Source organism: Sus scrofa, chromosome 16 (genome assembly GCF_054392235.1).
Source record: "Sus scrofa isolate SSC_HxYL_T2T_F1_AM1 chromosome 16, Sscrofa_HxYL_maternal_Yorkshire_Landrace_v2.0, whole genome shotgun sequence".
NCBI classification, from domain to species: domain Eukaryota; kingdom Metazoa; phylum Chordata; class Mammalia; order Artiodactyla; family Suidae; genus Sus; species Sus scrofa.
Genome location: NC_139398.1, coordinates 47,431,321 through 47,448,283, shown reverse-complemented (window position 1 = coordinate 47,448,283; position 16,963 = coordinate 47,431,321). Strand labels below are relative to the sequence as shown.

Sequence of the window (16,963 nt, the reverse complement as noted above, 5' to 3'; positions counted from 1 at the left end):
AAATGTGGATAACTTAAACTTCATAAAATTTAGAACTTGTGTCTTTAAAGGCATGAGATAAACAGAGACAAGTTACACACAGGGAGAAAATATTGAAAATCACCTATCTAATAAAGGATTTATATTAAAAACATATAAAGAACTCTCAAACTCAATAAGAAAATAAAGAACAAAACTTCAAAAAAGAAGACTTGAATAGATGATAAATTCTAAAACGTTGAAAAAGAAGACCATTATCATAGTCAATGTAGAGACACACCCACACTCAGCGCATTAGTACCATTGTCTAGAACAGCTGCAGCAGGAACAGTAACAAGAAGAAGCTCTGATTTCGGGAGAGTTTCCACCCCATCCAGTGTTTCACCCAAAGGTCCTCAGCTTTTCCAAAGAAGACACAAAGACAGCAGTAAGCACAGGGAAAATGCTCAACATCATTATTCATTAGGAAACTGCAAGTTAAAGCCACAGTGAGATACCACTACACACCTATAAGAAGAGCCAAAATTAATTAGACTAGCCATACCAAATATTGATGAGGATGTAGATGAACTGAAACTTTCATACGTTACTGCTAAGAATATAATTTGGTATAACCACTTTAGGTAATAGTCTGGCAGTTCTTTAAAGCTTGCACACCCATGTCAGAGAGAGAGAGATTTGCACACCACATTCATAGTCGCATTATTCATACGGGCCAAGAGGTAGAAGCAACCAGATGTCCCTGGACAGATGAACAGATAAACCAAGGGTGGCATATATAAACAATGGAATGTTACTCAGCCTTAAAAAGGAAGAAAATTCTGTCACATGCTACAACACAAAAAGGTAATACTATATGATTTCACTCATATGAGATATCTCAAGTAGTCAAATTCATAGAAACAGAAAATAGAATGGTGGTTACCAGGGGTTGTAGGGAGGGAAAAGGAGGCATCATTACTTGATATAAAGTTTCAGATTTGTCAGATGAAAAAGTCTGGAAAACTGTTTCACAACAATGTGAACATACTTAACACTACTGAACTGTACACCTAAAAATGATTAAGATAGTAAATTTTGTGCTGTGTATTTTTTTAACCACAATAAGAAAAAAATGCAAAAAAAAAAAGTTGAACATATATTTATTATATAAGGCCAACCCACTCCTTGGTATTTACAGGTGAAAAGAAAGCATATGTCCATACAAAGACTTATATACAAATATTCATAGGAGCCCTATTTGTAACAGCCAGAAACCAGAAATGACCTAAATATCTATGAACAGCTGGATGGATACACAAATTTTGGTGTAAATATAAGGGTTTATTTCTGGACCCTCAATCCTGTTGCATTGAGTTATAAGTCACCCTGATTTGATTACTGTAGCCTTGTAGTAAATTTTGAAATTGAGAAATGTGAGTTCTCCAAATTTTCTCTTCTTTTTCAAGATTGCTACCAGTTCTGGGGTTATATTCAATCTGTGTATGAATATATCACCAAAGAAAGAAACTTCCAACAGTCTCCCAGAAACCTCTCTATATAAACACATCCTTTCACATCTGATCATTTTTCTAATACAAGCCATTTTCTTTACTTTGTCCCTTAACTCTGATGAATTCCCTTCATGGACTTAAAGAACTTTCTTAAATTGACTTTTAGCTTTCTTGTTTGACATGATTTATCTCAGTTACTTTCATATTTCATTAAAAACCTAGCCTTTCACTTTTAGTCATTTTCAGGTTCCCCTTGGAATCTGTCACAATAGGTCAGAAAAGATGTTAGGACATGGTTCTGAAACCTGGGTCCAGTGTTTTTCTTTCTCTCCTGTGTCGCTTGGATTGGAGACCTTCAAAGACAAGGATACTGTGAAAAGAGGTATAGCAGGTCCAGCTCAGACTGTGCTTTGTTACCCGAGCATCCTGAGGGTCCCATACTTAAGTGTGCTGACGCTGGCCTTGCACAGGCTTTCTGTGTCTTCCTAGAGAAGCCTCTTGACAGCTTGAGTCCTTGAAAGTCACTGGCCTGCCAAGGGAAATGGTTAGAGGAGGAGACCTGGACCCGTGGAGTAAAGCTTGCCCTTCCTTCATCCATAGGGTGCAGTATGGGCAGAGAGCCCAAGACAGGGCAGAGTGTCTGATCAGGAGGCTGGAGCAGCAGAGAGGCAAGCCCAGAGGGGAGGGCTGCCAGGAGCTGCAAGGACAGAAAATTAGCCCTTGTGAAGCAAGTCTCCTCCCCTGCCTCTTCTATGTTGGATTCCAACCCAAGCCAGGAAGCAATTGTATAGAAATGGGAGGGCTTGTTTTTGGCTGGAGGTCACCCAAAATAGAAGTTTCAAGAAGGATAATATACAAGGAGTGATGATGAAGTCCAAAACATTTTAATAGAGGGCCATTATCATCGTCAGTGTCAGGAAAGAACACACCCACACTCAGCCTGGTAGTACCATTGTCTAGAACAGCTGCAGTAGGAACAGTAACAACAGCTCTGACTCTGGGAGAGTTTCCACCCCATCCATTGTTTCACCTAAAGGTCCTCACCCTTCCCAACCCAGAATTGCTCTCATCCTTACTCTTAGCCTTAAGGAGGGGAATTGCAGCCCAGGCCAAGGCTGCTAGCTTTACTCAGGGCAGACTTACTCTGAGCCATCTGAAATATGGGTTGTTTTCTTTCCCTGAAGCTGTTTTCCTGCTGGATGTCTGTAGTCCCACTACAGCCATATCTGCTGATCCTATGGCAACCTTGGGGGCATGTCTTCTGTATTCTGGACCAGTTGGCCCCAAGCAGAACTCAAGAGCTGTTTTAAGTCAGTGCCTGTCCTGCTGCCCACTACTTTTCCCTTTTTAGGGCCTCAGTTTCCTCAATGAAGAGATTGGCCGAAGTTCGTTGTCAAGTTCTTTGCAGATCATGTGTCCCATGACATTCGGAAGTGTCTGGTTTGGCATCTAGTGCAGTTATTATCTGGCTACTCCAAGAGGCTTGAATCTGAGCTTCTGGCCAGTCCCCACTTTCCCTTCAAAACTTGTGTCATCTTGTGTACTCTTTCTTTCAGGATCTTACTCAAACTGTTCCTGTTACCTCATATCTGTTTTCTCCATCCTGTGGTATATATCAGTGGGTTACCCAAACAAGAAGAAAATCAATATAAAAAATGTTGCATTTTTGAGAATTATGTCTTTGAGCACCATGCACCTACATTATGATCAGAGTGCTTCATTGAGTGAATAGCAATAACTTAAAAATACTTTAAAAAAATCCAGATGGATTTACTTGGGTATTTATTATGGACTTTCAGAATACTTACCCCCAAAATCTCAATGGTGGCTTCTTAAACAGGGAAGTTTTAACATGAGCTGAGAATTCAGAAAAGAAGTTGAAGTGAATTTACCGTTAGTGAAATGCAATATTCTACAATACTCGGTGCACTTCTAGTCCAAGAACTAGCACTGCAGACTGAAAATGGAGAGTGGTCTGTAGTCATGCAACTTCCAAGAAATACTAGGTTTAAGAAGTAAGACGCAGGAGGAGATCCCATCATGGCACAGTGGAAACGAATCCAACTAGGAACCATGAGGTTGTGGGTTCAATCCCTGGCCTCACTCAGGGGGTTAAGGATCTGGCGTTGTCATGAGCTGTGGTGTAGGTTGAAGATGTGGCTCAGATCTGGCGTTGCTGTGGCTGTGGCATAGGCCAGCAGCTATAGCTCCAATTCGACCCCTAGCTTGGGAGCCTCCATATGCCGCAGGTGCAGCCCTAAAAAGACAAAAGACAAAAAAAAAAAAAAAAAAAAAAAAAAGAGCAAAGGTAAGCTGAGAAAGGAATAATGGTGAAGGATGAGGGAGGGAAAGCTTATAATGCTCTGTTACCTCTATGTTTCCATGTTAGAAACAACCTGCTGTTCTTCATTTCATTAATCTTGTTAAATATTTCTGAGAGCAGTCCAGAATGTCAGTATTCTAAGCACTTTGAATATAACTGCAAAGAAGTAAACAAAAATTCCTCCTCTCATTGATGAAGCATTCTAATTGAGGGAGGGAGAGAAGAAATACAACACATAAATAAAATACATAGTATGGAGGAAATGCAGCAGGAACAAGGTATAGGGAATGTTGAGGACATTGTCATTTTAGGTAGCTTCTTCAGAGTAGGCCGAAATGTGACTCTGACAGATGAGTAAATTGCTGAGAGAGGTGATGGAATGAGTTGTGTGGACATTTGGAATAAGTATCCAGGTAGAGGAAACTGCAAGTGCAAAGGCCCTGAGGCAGAAGCATGATTACATTTGAGGATTAACATTCAAGGAGACTAGTGTGGCTAGGTCAGGGCATAGGGAATCAAGGAGGATCCTGGTAGTAGATGTGGACAAAGAAATAAAGAACCAGTTTGTATAGTGTCTTAAAAGCTTTTGAAAGTTCTTGGTTTCTACTGATGAAATAAGGGGCCTCTGAGGGTTTTAAGTGGAGAAATGATGTACTCTGACTTAGCATTTAACAGAATGTCTCTGGCTGCAAGATCAGAGATTGACTGAAGGGAGCAAGAGCAGAAAGATCAATGGTGAGGCTGTTGTAAAACTGCAAGCAAGAGAGAGACTTGGAGCAGGGAAAGGCAATGAATGTGGCCAGATGTGTTTAGATGTGGGATACATTTATATGGTGTAGCTGACCTGTCTTAGCATTAGCATTGACAGCTAAATTAGACAAGCAGTAATTGAAAGAGAAGAATCAAGGATGCCTTCAAAGTCTGTAGTGTGAGCAGCTGAGGTGGTTAAACCTCTGGTAGGAGCAGGTTTGGGGAAGGGAAGGATCAGAAGGTCAGTTTTGGACTTTAAATCCGAAACATCTTTTAAACTTCCAAGTGCAGATTTTCAATAGCAATTAGGTATGTGGGACAGTTCCTGCAAGGAATGAAAAAACTGTTGAAAGTTATCTTGTGATGAGAGACTATACATGAAAATTAGAAGTTGAGTGTTAAAAAAAAAGTATTAATTTCTCAGTGACTCCCTTAATCACTCACACATTCATTCATTCATTCATTTAATATCCATGTTGCCCAGTCTCTTCACGGGGTCACTTTCAAACAAGCACAGGTTAGCAGCCAAAACTAAGCTTAAAAGTGAACCAGTCTGTTGGAGAACAGACTCATGGTTGCCAAGGGGGAAGGGGAGGGAGTGGGGTGGACTGGGATCTCGGGTTGATAGATGCAAACTAATGCCTTTGGAATGGATAAGCAATGAGATCCTTCTATACAGCACTGGGAACTATATCTAGTCACTTATGATAGAGCATGGTGGAGGATAATGTGAGAAGAAGAATGTATATATATGTGTGTGTGACTGGGTCACATTTGCTGTACAGTAGAAAATTGACAGAACACTGTAAATCAACTATAATGGGAAAAAAATCATATAAAAAATAAAAAAGATAAAAAATGAACCAGTCTGTAGTTTTGACTAGAGAAGCACTCCCAAGAGATCCAAGCAGCACCCCCACCCCCAGCAGATTTCCTGTCTTGCTTGTAAGGAGGGGAACACACACCTGGAAAATGAGCTCTTCTTTCTCTCACACAGAGACCTCCTGGGGAGCAAAACTCCCCACTTTATTATATGATATGGTGATAAAGAGAGGCATTGAACCAATATTTACAAGTCTCTCAGAATGGCTGTGGAGATATGCAAGGAGTTAGGCTCTAAAACAGAGGTTCTTAACACTGGCTACACATTAACAGCACCTGGGGATATTTTTTAAAGTACCAATGTCCATACCCACCCTAGATAATCATATTTAATTGATCCAAAGTTAGCCCAGTTATTAGTAGTTTTTAGAAACTCCTCTAAGTGGTTCTAATGTGTAGCTAGGGTTAAGAATGAATGGTCTCACCAAAAACCCCAACCTCATCTATCTGTTCAGCTGCTGAAATGCAGTGATTTTAAGTTGACCTTGAAGTAATAGTGAACTAGATGAAGGGGTCACTAGAAAGGTGGAATGAGGAAGTATTCCAAGCAAGAGGAATAGCCATAAAAGGCATGCTAATAAAAATCCTGGCTTTAGAAAGCCAAGAGCAGCCTCTATAACCATTTTAGCCAGTCTTTAGGATGGAACGGTTATGCCCAAAAGGAGAACATTTACTCCTTGATTTTCTACAAAGTCGTATGAGAAATGATCTAAAGAAAATACACCATTAAATAGAGCTGGCACTGCTGTGGGAATTATTGGGTACGTAGATAACAAAAGGAATAGTATATCTTTTCACTTTCCTGGTGGATAGACATTTAGTTAGCAGTTTTACACGTTAACTGCTCTGTTTGTGACTAGCTTATCCATTCCCTGGGAACACTTAGAAAGAGTACCAATGACTATAATTCTACCTGGGATTTATGGATTTTCAGAGACAAAGCTAAGATCCTCCTGGGAGAGTTTACTAGAACTATCACATAAAATGTGTTCATCCTGAACAGTCATCCCATTTGGCAAGAAAAAAAAAGAGAAAATGTCATGTCAAAAAAAAAAAAAAAAAAAAAGAATTTGACCCTATGTTACTAAAAATCTACAGGAAAAAATGGTCTTTATTGCAGTTACCCACATCTTCTGAGGAACAAGGACCATATCTTACTCTTCATTTTAACTCTCCCAACCTCAGAGCAATGCTTTGTCCACAATAATCATGTATGGGGCCCAGTCTCACATCTTCCTTCCCCTAGTTCTTAATGGTATTTTTTTATCTTTAGTTCTTGTCATTATTTTTTAATTGCTATTGGTTTGTGGGAATTAAGTTGGGGATTAACAGATCTTTTTTCTGAGCATAAAGACTTTATGGTCTTTCCAAATGATTTCTTTCTACACAATATATGTCCTTCTTTTGCTGATGACAAAAATGATGTTTACCAGGAAATATTTGTCTTCTCACATGCCTATGGCAATCATCCTGGAAATAGAAGTTAGGATGACCTTAAATCCTTGTACCATATTGTGTCTTTTCTTCAACTGCGTATGGTTTGGGGGAACAAGGGAGAGGGAGATAAAAGTTGTTAAAATAACGTGAAGTTGGGGTAAACTTTCCAATATAAACATCTTTTGAATTTTTCCTACACTCTGAAATAAATTATTTGAAACAAATTACTCTGTTATAACAAGTTATAGTTTAACCAGGACAAAGAGAAGAGATTTATTTTCAAATCAAAGCAGAAACTTAGGGCCATAAACAAATTAGAAATGCTCAGTGCTCTTCAGAACCCTGCTGATGCCACTTCTTTGAATTCATGTAATCAGTACAATGTATATATTGAATTCATATAATCAATATATTTTAAATAAATTTGCCCTTGTATATACCCATGTGCAAGCATTAACTTCTGATCAGTTGCCTTGAGGTAGGAAGGAGATATCAATGGCTCGAGCTGCTTTCACTGGAAAATATTTTCAGAGTAGCTTTGCTTTGGAAGTAGAGAAAGAGAAATAGTCTATTCTTATATTTTGTAAATATTTGGATACCTATTATAGAGAAGATATAGTGCTAGAGATTAAGAATAATAAACAAGACATGATTCCTGCCCTTGAAGAGCTCATATATGAGTGAGATTATAAAGGATGCGTAGGAGCTAGCCAGAAGAAAGAAGGGTATTCCAGATGATGGAAGCATCATTTTCTTTCTTTACCTTTTTTTGTTTGTTTGTTTGAAACGTAATCTTCAATGGCACAGAAATGTGAAGAGCTCTAGAAAGTTCCAGGAATGAAGAAGTTTTTAGAATAATTGGAATATATGACTCCTGCCAGAAAAGATGGTAGTTGAGTCTTGGATGATAAATGGAGAGGTAGCAGAGCATAGTAGCTGACAGCACAGAGGCTGGCCTGGGTCCAAACCCAGCTTTCTTCATTGACTAGCCACTTAATCTCTGTGCACCTTTAAAATGGAGATGGTGATGATATCTCATGGGCACTAAGAAAAGTGCCTGGTATGGTTTACCAAGCTAAGGTGACAGAAGTTTATCCTGAGATGAGGCTTTACCAATGCTAAAATGGTTTCAGTGATAAGAAGAAACATCACTTGAGAGAGATGTTTCTCAGGTGTTTCTGAAAGGCTGGTCAGGTGATTGGATTGGCTGAGTGAGGAGAAAACAGGAAGGAAGAGGTCAAGAATGGCAATCATGTTTCCAACTAGAGAAACCCTAGATGATAGGGCCTATGATCAAGATCAGAATATAGGACATGGAGATTTATTTTGGTCATGTTGTGTTTAAGCTTCCCACATAACAACCAGGTAGTGGCCTCTGTTAGGCAATTAGTGAAGAAAGAAAATGTATGGAGTTTGGGAAATAAAATGGATTTGCCCTTTGTCAGTTTAGAAATGCTAACTGAAGTCAAAGAGGAACTTTATTTATTTATTTATTTATTTCAAAGAGGAACTTTAAAGTGAGAATATGTAGAGCATGTTTTCTCAGTCTTGGTGCTTAGTACTTTTGGGAATGGAGAATTAATTCTTTGTCATGGTGGAGGGTAGGGCGTTCTGTACTTTCTAGGATGTTTAACAGCATCCCTGGCCTCTACACACTTGATGCCAATGGCACTTTTCCCCTTAACTAAGACAACCAAGACTGTCTCCACATACCACCAAAGGCCCCCCAGGAGTTGGTTGGGTGGGTGGTATTAGCTCCCTGTTGGGAACTGAGGTTATAGATTAATGATGATAGAGAAACTTCGGCAGATTATACACATGCTGAGCCTCAGTGTCTCAATACATTAATGCAAATAATTATAGCAATAGCACAGATGATGTTGTGAGACACATTCTGAAACAGTCAAGTGACAAGCAAACGGTCCTTAACACGATTAGCCAAAGTTTAAAAATCTATATGTGAAATAGGTGAAATGGTATTTTTGAGCTCCCTTCTCATTAAGGGACTGGTTTTGATCATCACAAAAGATACTTATCCATCTTCACAAGTGTCAGAAGTCCCTCCTCACATCACAGGGAAACGCTTGATTTCACATGGCCAAGCAGAGGACCGAAAATGTTACCCTGTTTTCACACAAAGACCCACTGGCTGGATAAAGCATTTCAAGTCCCCCAGTATTCTCACTTCCTCTGTTCTTTCTGCTGCTCCTCTACCCCCCAGTGGAGAAAACTGATACAAATGTCAAATAACATATTCATGGCTGCTCATGAGTCTTAGTTGTCACAGTTGCTGAACATGAGCTCTAGAGTATCATATATTTTGGTATTACTTGAAAACATTTTTTTAAAAGGCAAACAAAAACAAAGTCAGACTCTAGGTCCTGGTTTTCAACAGCAGTAAATAAATCCTTGTATTCTCTTTTGTGTTAGGCCCTTTTACCACATATATTCAAGCTGCATCTCAAAGGAGGTGCCTAGGCACCACATAGCTCCTGTAAATTAAGTGAACTTCCTCTAGAAAGTGGCATAATTTCTATCTAGAAACTATTCCCCCATAGCCTTTTGCCTTGAGGAATAATCCATTAGTGAAACTGAAACAATTGCTCTGCTTATTTTATATCTGTTTCTTCTCTTGGATATATCTGAGAGTGTTGGGTGTTTTTTATTTTGTTTTGTTTCCTCTTTATTTTTCTCCCCTCTCTCCCCAGCCAAACAATCTTGAGAGCAAAGATATAATGCCTAGAACCAAGAGTCACAGTTCACTCAGCCAACAAAATCTGGTTTCCAGCTAAGGGTGAAAGGAACCGGCTGCAAGAGCCTCAACCTGCTGAGCCTACAAAGGCCCCCACCTCCCACACCACCAGCCTTCCAATGGAAAATTCCTGGGCACAAGGGTCAGCCTACAGACAAGAAATCAGCCCGCCATGCTCTCTTGGGCACAAGGACCTTGGCATCTGGCCAACCACTGTCATTAGAAGTGGAGACTTTTATGTTAGTTTTTCTTAAGTTCATGATTCGGGCAGCTCTTTATTATGATGTGATTATTTTTTTTTCTCCAAGGCCAGGCCTCCACCCTCACATCTTTGGTGGAATGTGTTAATAATTTGCTCTAGGGAGATGAAAGCCTCTTTGATACAAGTAGAATAAACACATGGAACACTGCTCAAAGGTCTAATTTCCACAATAGGAGCCCAGTTTAGAGACTTGAGAGTTGAATGGAGAGAACAGTCTCATTTCTGAGTCACTTTTCTCCCACAGTGTCCCTCCTTTACTTCTGCAGCTCTTCCCCTGACTTGTCCAGCTAAGGACCATGCCAGCATCTATCCTAGGACTGTCCAGACAATTGGCAGCCAACAAAGGCTGTCACTGACTATTGTGGTAAATCCCTAAACAAGTCCTGAAACAGACCGAAAAGGCAGTTTCCTTCTGGATGGAGTTACTTCGTGTGCGCTAAGGATCTTTCTAGGTGCTAAATTAAGTCTTGCTTCATGAAACCATAACATATTAAAGTGGGAAGGACATCATTGAATACAACCTCTTTATTTTGTAGATGAGGATATGGGTGTTCAAGAAGATTATATAACTTGTCTGAACTCACATAGGTCTTGCAAATCCTAGCACAGTGTGTCCTTAAAACCTGTGCTGTTATATTCTTACGGTCCCTCAAGACTGCTTTCTGAAGCCAAATGAATGTACCAAAGGTTGTCCCAGTGGACAGTGAGGTGCTACTCCTGTCACACCCCTATCAATTCATAGAAATTCCTCTGTATTCATCAAAATTCATTTGAACATCCTGAAGCCAGCCTGGATAAGACTTAAACATGGCTGTAGATTGTATTTCCTAGTTTCCTTTGTACTTTAGGCTCTTTCAAGATTCATTTTGATATTCATTCGTTGGTAGGCTTGGGTACTTCAGAATATTTGGTTTGAGAGCAAGTTGTGGTCTGGTGGAGAGTCTCAGGGTATCCACAGGCCAAGATCTAGGAAATACTATCAATTAGACTTGACCTTGTTGTGCTACTTAACCTCTTTGTGCCCTGCGTTCTCAAACAATAAGATGGAGATAAAATCTGCTCTTTCTCAGGAGTGAGGTGAACATAAGCAACAGATATTAAAGATATTAAGTAAGTGAATGGAAAAGAGTCCAATATATTTATAGTGATATATTTTTCATCTTGTAATTGTCTGGGTTTATAAACAATGGATAAATAGCCATTACAGTGGCTATTTCATTAATAATAGATTCGTACTTTAAACTTCCTTTCATGCAACATGAATTCATATGCTTTTTATACATTACTATGATGAATTTTCTGTGTAAAAGTTTGTGAAATTCTCTTTTTTTGAGGCACCCAAATATCCACTTTTAGCCATGTGATCCAAGGGTCATTTCATCATTTCTTTTCCAAAACTTAAAACATGACAGTAATCTTCTTTTCATCCAAATTTTGTAGCTTTGATCTTCATTATCTTAACCTTCTAAATATATAGATTTATTTATTTTTTATCATCAAAGTCATAAAACATGTTTTGACTCAGACACCTCAAGAGATTGAGTTCATGTCTGCAGTTCCTCTGTCAGATTCCTCCTTTGTAGCAATTTGCCTGAGTATCCTGAGGCTGCATTCCTCAGAGACAAGTCCTCCTTCTCAACTCCTCTCCTCCTTACCCCTCTCCCTCTGCTCTAAACACACAGTCCTTTCTAGAACACACAGTTGAAGGATTTCTTAAGAAAAATCTCACTTAACAGCCAGTAGTTTAAATCCTTGAGGCTTTGTTTCCTCTCAAAGACAACATTTAATTTGTGTTTTTAAACTGACAGGCTTTCCAAATTGGAAATGTCCCTGAGAAAAACTAGCAGTGCTTTTAATCCACTGGGAATTAGTGACACCTTGCCCCTTAATAGATGGCAGTCATGACAATTTGAAACTTCCCCCTGAAATGTCTTAGCAAAATCAGCTCTTTGGCCATTTATATTTAACAAAATGTTAATATTCTGGGATTTTGCCCCCAAATCATATCCTCACTGCATGTCCTTTGAAAGTAAGCTTCCATCATCAGTGACCCATGATATGCTGCTCTTCTGGGAAGACACCATCAGAGCCTTGGAAACCTAGGATGCTGGGGTCCTAGAATGCTGCCCCTAATGGGGCAGGAAGAATGAAATAAATCACCAGAGGACACCAGAAAGAGAGATGGGTAGCTTTCTTCAGGCCAACTGCCGAGTTTCCTTTCAAGTACTGGGAAGAACAGGCTCCTTTTTTAAAAATGTGCCTCCTCTACCAATAGCTGTCTCCTCCAAGCCTCTAAGCAAAGTGGTGCCTAGTTTCTAAATCCAGCTTGGTGAACATCAAGCTACAAATTAGCTTGTGATTAATTTGTGATCTTCCACATAAACAGAGTAATCACATTGCCCTCCTAGGAGGCTGTGTGAATTCATTCTTGCTTTGCAGCTTGCTTAAAAGGGACAAAGCATTCGGTAAAATGTTAACAAAGTTCAGTATTGGGGATTTACAACTGTTTACCCAGCACTGTTGCTCCCACTGTTAATATGCCTTGTCACTTGTCCAGGCTGTGCCCTTGTTTCATCCTCCCCTGACCTGACACAATATGGGAATGTCAATATGATGATGCTAATAATGGATCCTTTGTGTTTGTATCATTGCTTTTTACCCAAAGATTCTTAAATGCACAAACTCACAAGGCCAGGAGTCCATGCACCTCTGGAACACGGAACACAGGCTTATTAACTCAGACAAGACTGATAGCAGAATGTATTTTCCACATGTGGCATTGCAAGAGTTAAGTGATTAGTCTGAGACCAGAGAGGGAGTAAATGGTGCCCACATTCAACCTGTTTCACAATAGTCTTTGTCTGTGGAGTTATCTCCAGAAGTTGTCCCCTGTAAAGCACTAGATACTTGTGGCTTTGATACTCACCATTAATTGATAACTGACTGGGACTTTCCACTGTGAAGAAATGGCAAAACAATAGCATTCCTTTGAGCTGTGCTTTCTTCTGAATCAAATCAAATCTAGGGCTGTCCCTTTGAGACAGATCAAGTGCCTTCATCTATTCAGTATGCATTTACCAAGTGTCTACTTTGTATTGGAATTTACATGTGGGAAAACAAAAATACCTTCTTTTAAGAAACTACCAATGTCACTGAAAAAAGAGAAAATGTCCATATGTGGAATAATAGTTGCCAGCAGTGTACTGCTAATTGCTGAAACGAGTTGCTCTTTTATGGGTGTTGTGGGGTTCCCAAGAGAAGGAAATGAATGGCAACTGAAGAGGTCTGGGAAGGTTGATGAAGAGTGGACTAAGATCTGGGATTTTAGAGAATGACTAAGGCTTGCACAGTGAGCTAGAGAGCAGAGAAGTGTGGTAGCCAGAAAGTGCTACCATACATACTGTGTCTTTACAACAGGCTAACAGAATTTGCATAAGTCAGGTTAAGAAAGAAAAGAAAGAAATATGTAACATGAAGAAGAAAGAAGGAATATGTAAAGTTGAGATCAAAAGCAGAAGCACGTAGGTTCACAAAACCCAGCAGGTATTTTTCTGTGTATTTCTGCTCACTTCTCCTTCATCCCATGTGAGAGATTTAGCCAAGACCAGATGAAGAGAGGTAGTGACATTTTCTGTCTCTTTGCTGGGTTGAATATATTTGAATTTGAATATCAAGTTTGAAATGTGTAAAACATTCCCACAGAAACTTTTATTAAAGTACTGAAAACCTTTGCTAACGAGGAGGTAGTACCTAATGGCCCTTTCACTTATCAGAAACTTTATACCTAGAGATGGATAAAAATAAGAGGTATGAAGATATGTTTTAGGATATTAGCTAAAATTAATTCAGTACTTTACTGACTGAAATTTGGATAAAAATGCCAGAAAACAGTAGAATATGCTTCCTCAGATCTCGAAGCAGAGGGAAGAGAGGAGAGATGCCGAATTGTGATAGGACCACCAGGAAAGAGAATGAGACCTTTGCTTTGTAGAGGCAGTAAGCAGGAGAGGAGCCCCAGCCCTTGTCCTGGGCAAGAGGAGAGCATGTGTTCCCTGGAAAAAAGCCTCCCCAGCCTCTGTCACCATGCTGAAAGTGTCAGGGGCTATGAAGGAAGCCTCTACTTTTACAGGAACAGGCTCTGGAGTAGGACCATCCAGTTCCCCCTTAGGCTCTCTTCTCCCCGGGATTTCCTAAGTATTCCTGGATGCCAAGACTTCCCTTTACAATATAATCATTTTTTTTTAAAGGAGAAGATGCAAGTACATAAATGTGTGTGGTCTTTGGTGTGAATAAGTTCCAGGCAAAGTCTAAGCAATCCCCGCAAGATGTCTGGCATCAGAGCCTGTCCTATGAAGGAGGAGGGGGGTGATGAGGACAAGAGGGTACCTGAGTAGGGAGCCCCAAGATGAAAGAGGAAGGATGGCCCTTGTTGAAAACTTTACAGCTGTTCCTGGGGGCAGGCAGGGGTCACATCTGCCCTCAGACTCTGGCAGGGACAAAAGTGTGCTGTCACCCCAGGCACAGGCTAGCAGTTCAGGCCCATGGTGGATAAGATCTGGCTTTGCTTTTTAAAGGGAATTTCTCATCTCTAAGGGATTTGCTCATCCAGGCGTCACCATAAGTGATCAGGCATAATTCTTATGTATAAATTATGTCTAAATAGGGGCATTGGAACAGTTAAATATAAGGCATGACCTTGAGCAAAGTTATGTAAACTCGTGCTTCAACTTTCTCATCTCTAAAATGAGGATAAGAACAGTTCATATCTCATAGAGTTGCTGGGGTGAGTAAAGAAAGTAACACATATACTGGCTTAGTGTAGGGCCTGGCATGTGGTAAACACTCAATAAATGTCGGTCCTGATGAGCCTTTTCACTTTCCCTCCAACAAATGCTTTGCAAGACTTTGATGACTTATCAAGGTAAATGAAGTGAACCAAGTTTCATCTGTATCTCACCCATGAGCTGTGAGTCCCATCAGCATGGAGGCACATAATGTAATGCCCCCCAAACTGAATTTCAGAGTTACTGGAAAGTTTCTAAAAGTGTTGTTTTCAAAAACAACAACAACAACAACAACAACAACACCCCATAATGTAGTGGAAAAAACAGGCATGGGCTTTGGAACTAGTAACACATAATCTTGAGTCCCAGCTTCAGTACTTAGTTCACCTGTGAACCTCCATTCCCTCATCTATTTTAGCACCATCTCATAAGGTTGCTGCAGAGATGAAAATACAATCATATAAAACATTTAGGTTCTTCCAGGAAAATGGCGACTCCCGCTCTTTGGCCAGAGTCCCCGCCGGCCGCGGATCCGGCGCCTGCAGAGGGAGCCATCGCAGACGTCGAGTGCCCGCCGCCTCGCCAGCCACAGCCCCTGCAGAATGTCCTCGCTGCCTCGCGGCTTTGAGCCCCAAGCCCCCGAGGACTTGGGCCAGCGGAGTTTGGCAGAGCTGCTGGAGACGTTGAAGGCGCCAGGTGAGACTTTTGCACAATGTAAAATTCATCTGCAAATTGCCCGACAAAGGTAAAAAGATCATAGACTCTGTTGCCAAACTGAAAGTTGCCATTGAAGAACATGAAGAAGTTAGAGGAGGTAGTGACCTCTTTCATCCTGTTAGTTTAGACTGTAAGCAGAGGACAAAAGCAATTACAGGTTATTGATGTGGACACAGATACAGCCCAGAATTCTGACCAGATACTTGGTACTTCATCACTAGTTCCTGGCTGCTCCTCTATAGCTACCATCACCTCATCTCAGACAACCTCACAGCAGGACCTGGTCCATGCTACTCCTGGAGGCAATGCTGAGGCCCCTGAGCCTGAACACTCAGTGAGCAAGTGCCCACCTTCCAGCAGTAGAGCCGCTGTGCCTTCCGCATCCGAAGCCAGTGAGTGCCTCCCTCAGCATCACATTTCAAGTCAAGCAGAGAATCATTCTAGCAGCTTGGACAACCTGTTTATTGATAGATTGCAAAGGATCACTATTACAGACCCTGGTGAACACCACTCGGAAGGAAACCCAAGTCCGGAGAATTTGACTGGCCTTTGGCGTGAGTCGCAGAAGAAGCCTCATTACATGGAAGTGTCAGAAATGCTAGCCAAAGATCCTCTGCCTCCACCACATAAAGTTAAAACCAATGTGTAAGTACCATCGGAAACAGGCTTGTCACAGGAGCATAAAATTTATTCCAACTCCAAAATTTGGTGGCCTTGGTGTGAGAACTGCTGGTACTTAAGAATGAGCTTATTGTGGAAATAGTGAAACTAGCCTGACTGGAGTGGAGGATTCATGTTAAAAATGCTTTAGTTTTTTTTAGCCAAATAATGGAAAGGTTTTAAATAGCAGATGGAGTATTAAATTTCAGGATCCTTAGGCAATATTTCACATTAAACACAGAATTATAAAATTTATTATGATTTTTTCCAAGCCATTTTCTGGCATATAGCTCCCCCTTTGAATAGACTGTAAGCTAAGGGGAGAACAACTGCAGGAGCTGATGGGCCTTCTCAGTAAAAGCTATTTGTGTGCTCATTGTATGTAAGCTGCAGGTGCTGTGGCTGCATAAGAGTAAAGATTCTGCTCCTCATAATGTTTAGGATCTAGATAAGGACCCTAGGCTTTCACACTTGGAAGAACATTAAACTGTGTAATTCTAAGGGGAAAGGAGCTGAGAAGGGGTTAAAAAAACCTGGAAACAGATTTGGGCAGGAGGGGCAAATTAACCCTGCTTCTAAATCCCTTGTCTTTTTTTTTGTTTGTTTGTTTGTTTTTTTAGGGCTGCACCTGTGGCATATGGAAGTTCCCCAGGCTAGGGGTCAAATCAGAGCTGCAGCTGTCAGCCACAGCCACCTCAGATCTAAGCCAAGTTTGCAACGTACACCACAGCTCACAGCAACGCCAGTTCCTTAACCCACTAAGTGAGACCAGGGATCGAACCTGAGTCCTCATGGATACTGGTTAGGTTCTCAACCCACTGAGCTGCAGTGGAAACTCTTAAGTCCCTTGTCATAGTTTGGTTTCTGAGATCTCCAGAAAAACAAAAGCTCTTTGAGGAGAAAAGCATATTGTTTACTTATATG

At 40.6% G+C, this 16,963-nt stretch overlaps 1 pseudogene across 1 annotated transcript in view; it reads left to right on the top strand.

Annotated features, from left to right (window-relative positions):
* LOC146395557 (DNA-directed RNA polymerase II subunit GRINL1A pseudogene) overlaps window positions 1-16,151 on the top strand; it is a 220,592-nt pseudogene extending 204,441 nt beyond the window's left edge. Inside the window, exon 3 of the transcript XR_014831347.1 lies at window positions 15,136-16,151. The product of XR_014831347.1 is annotated as a DNA-directed RNA polymerase II subunit GRINL1A pseudogene (transcript). The remainder of the gene's footprint in view (window positions 1-15,135) is intronic.
* The last annotated feature ends 812 nt before the right edge of the window (window positions 16,152-16,963 follow it).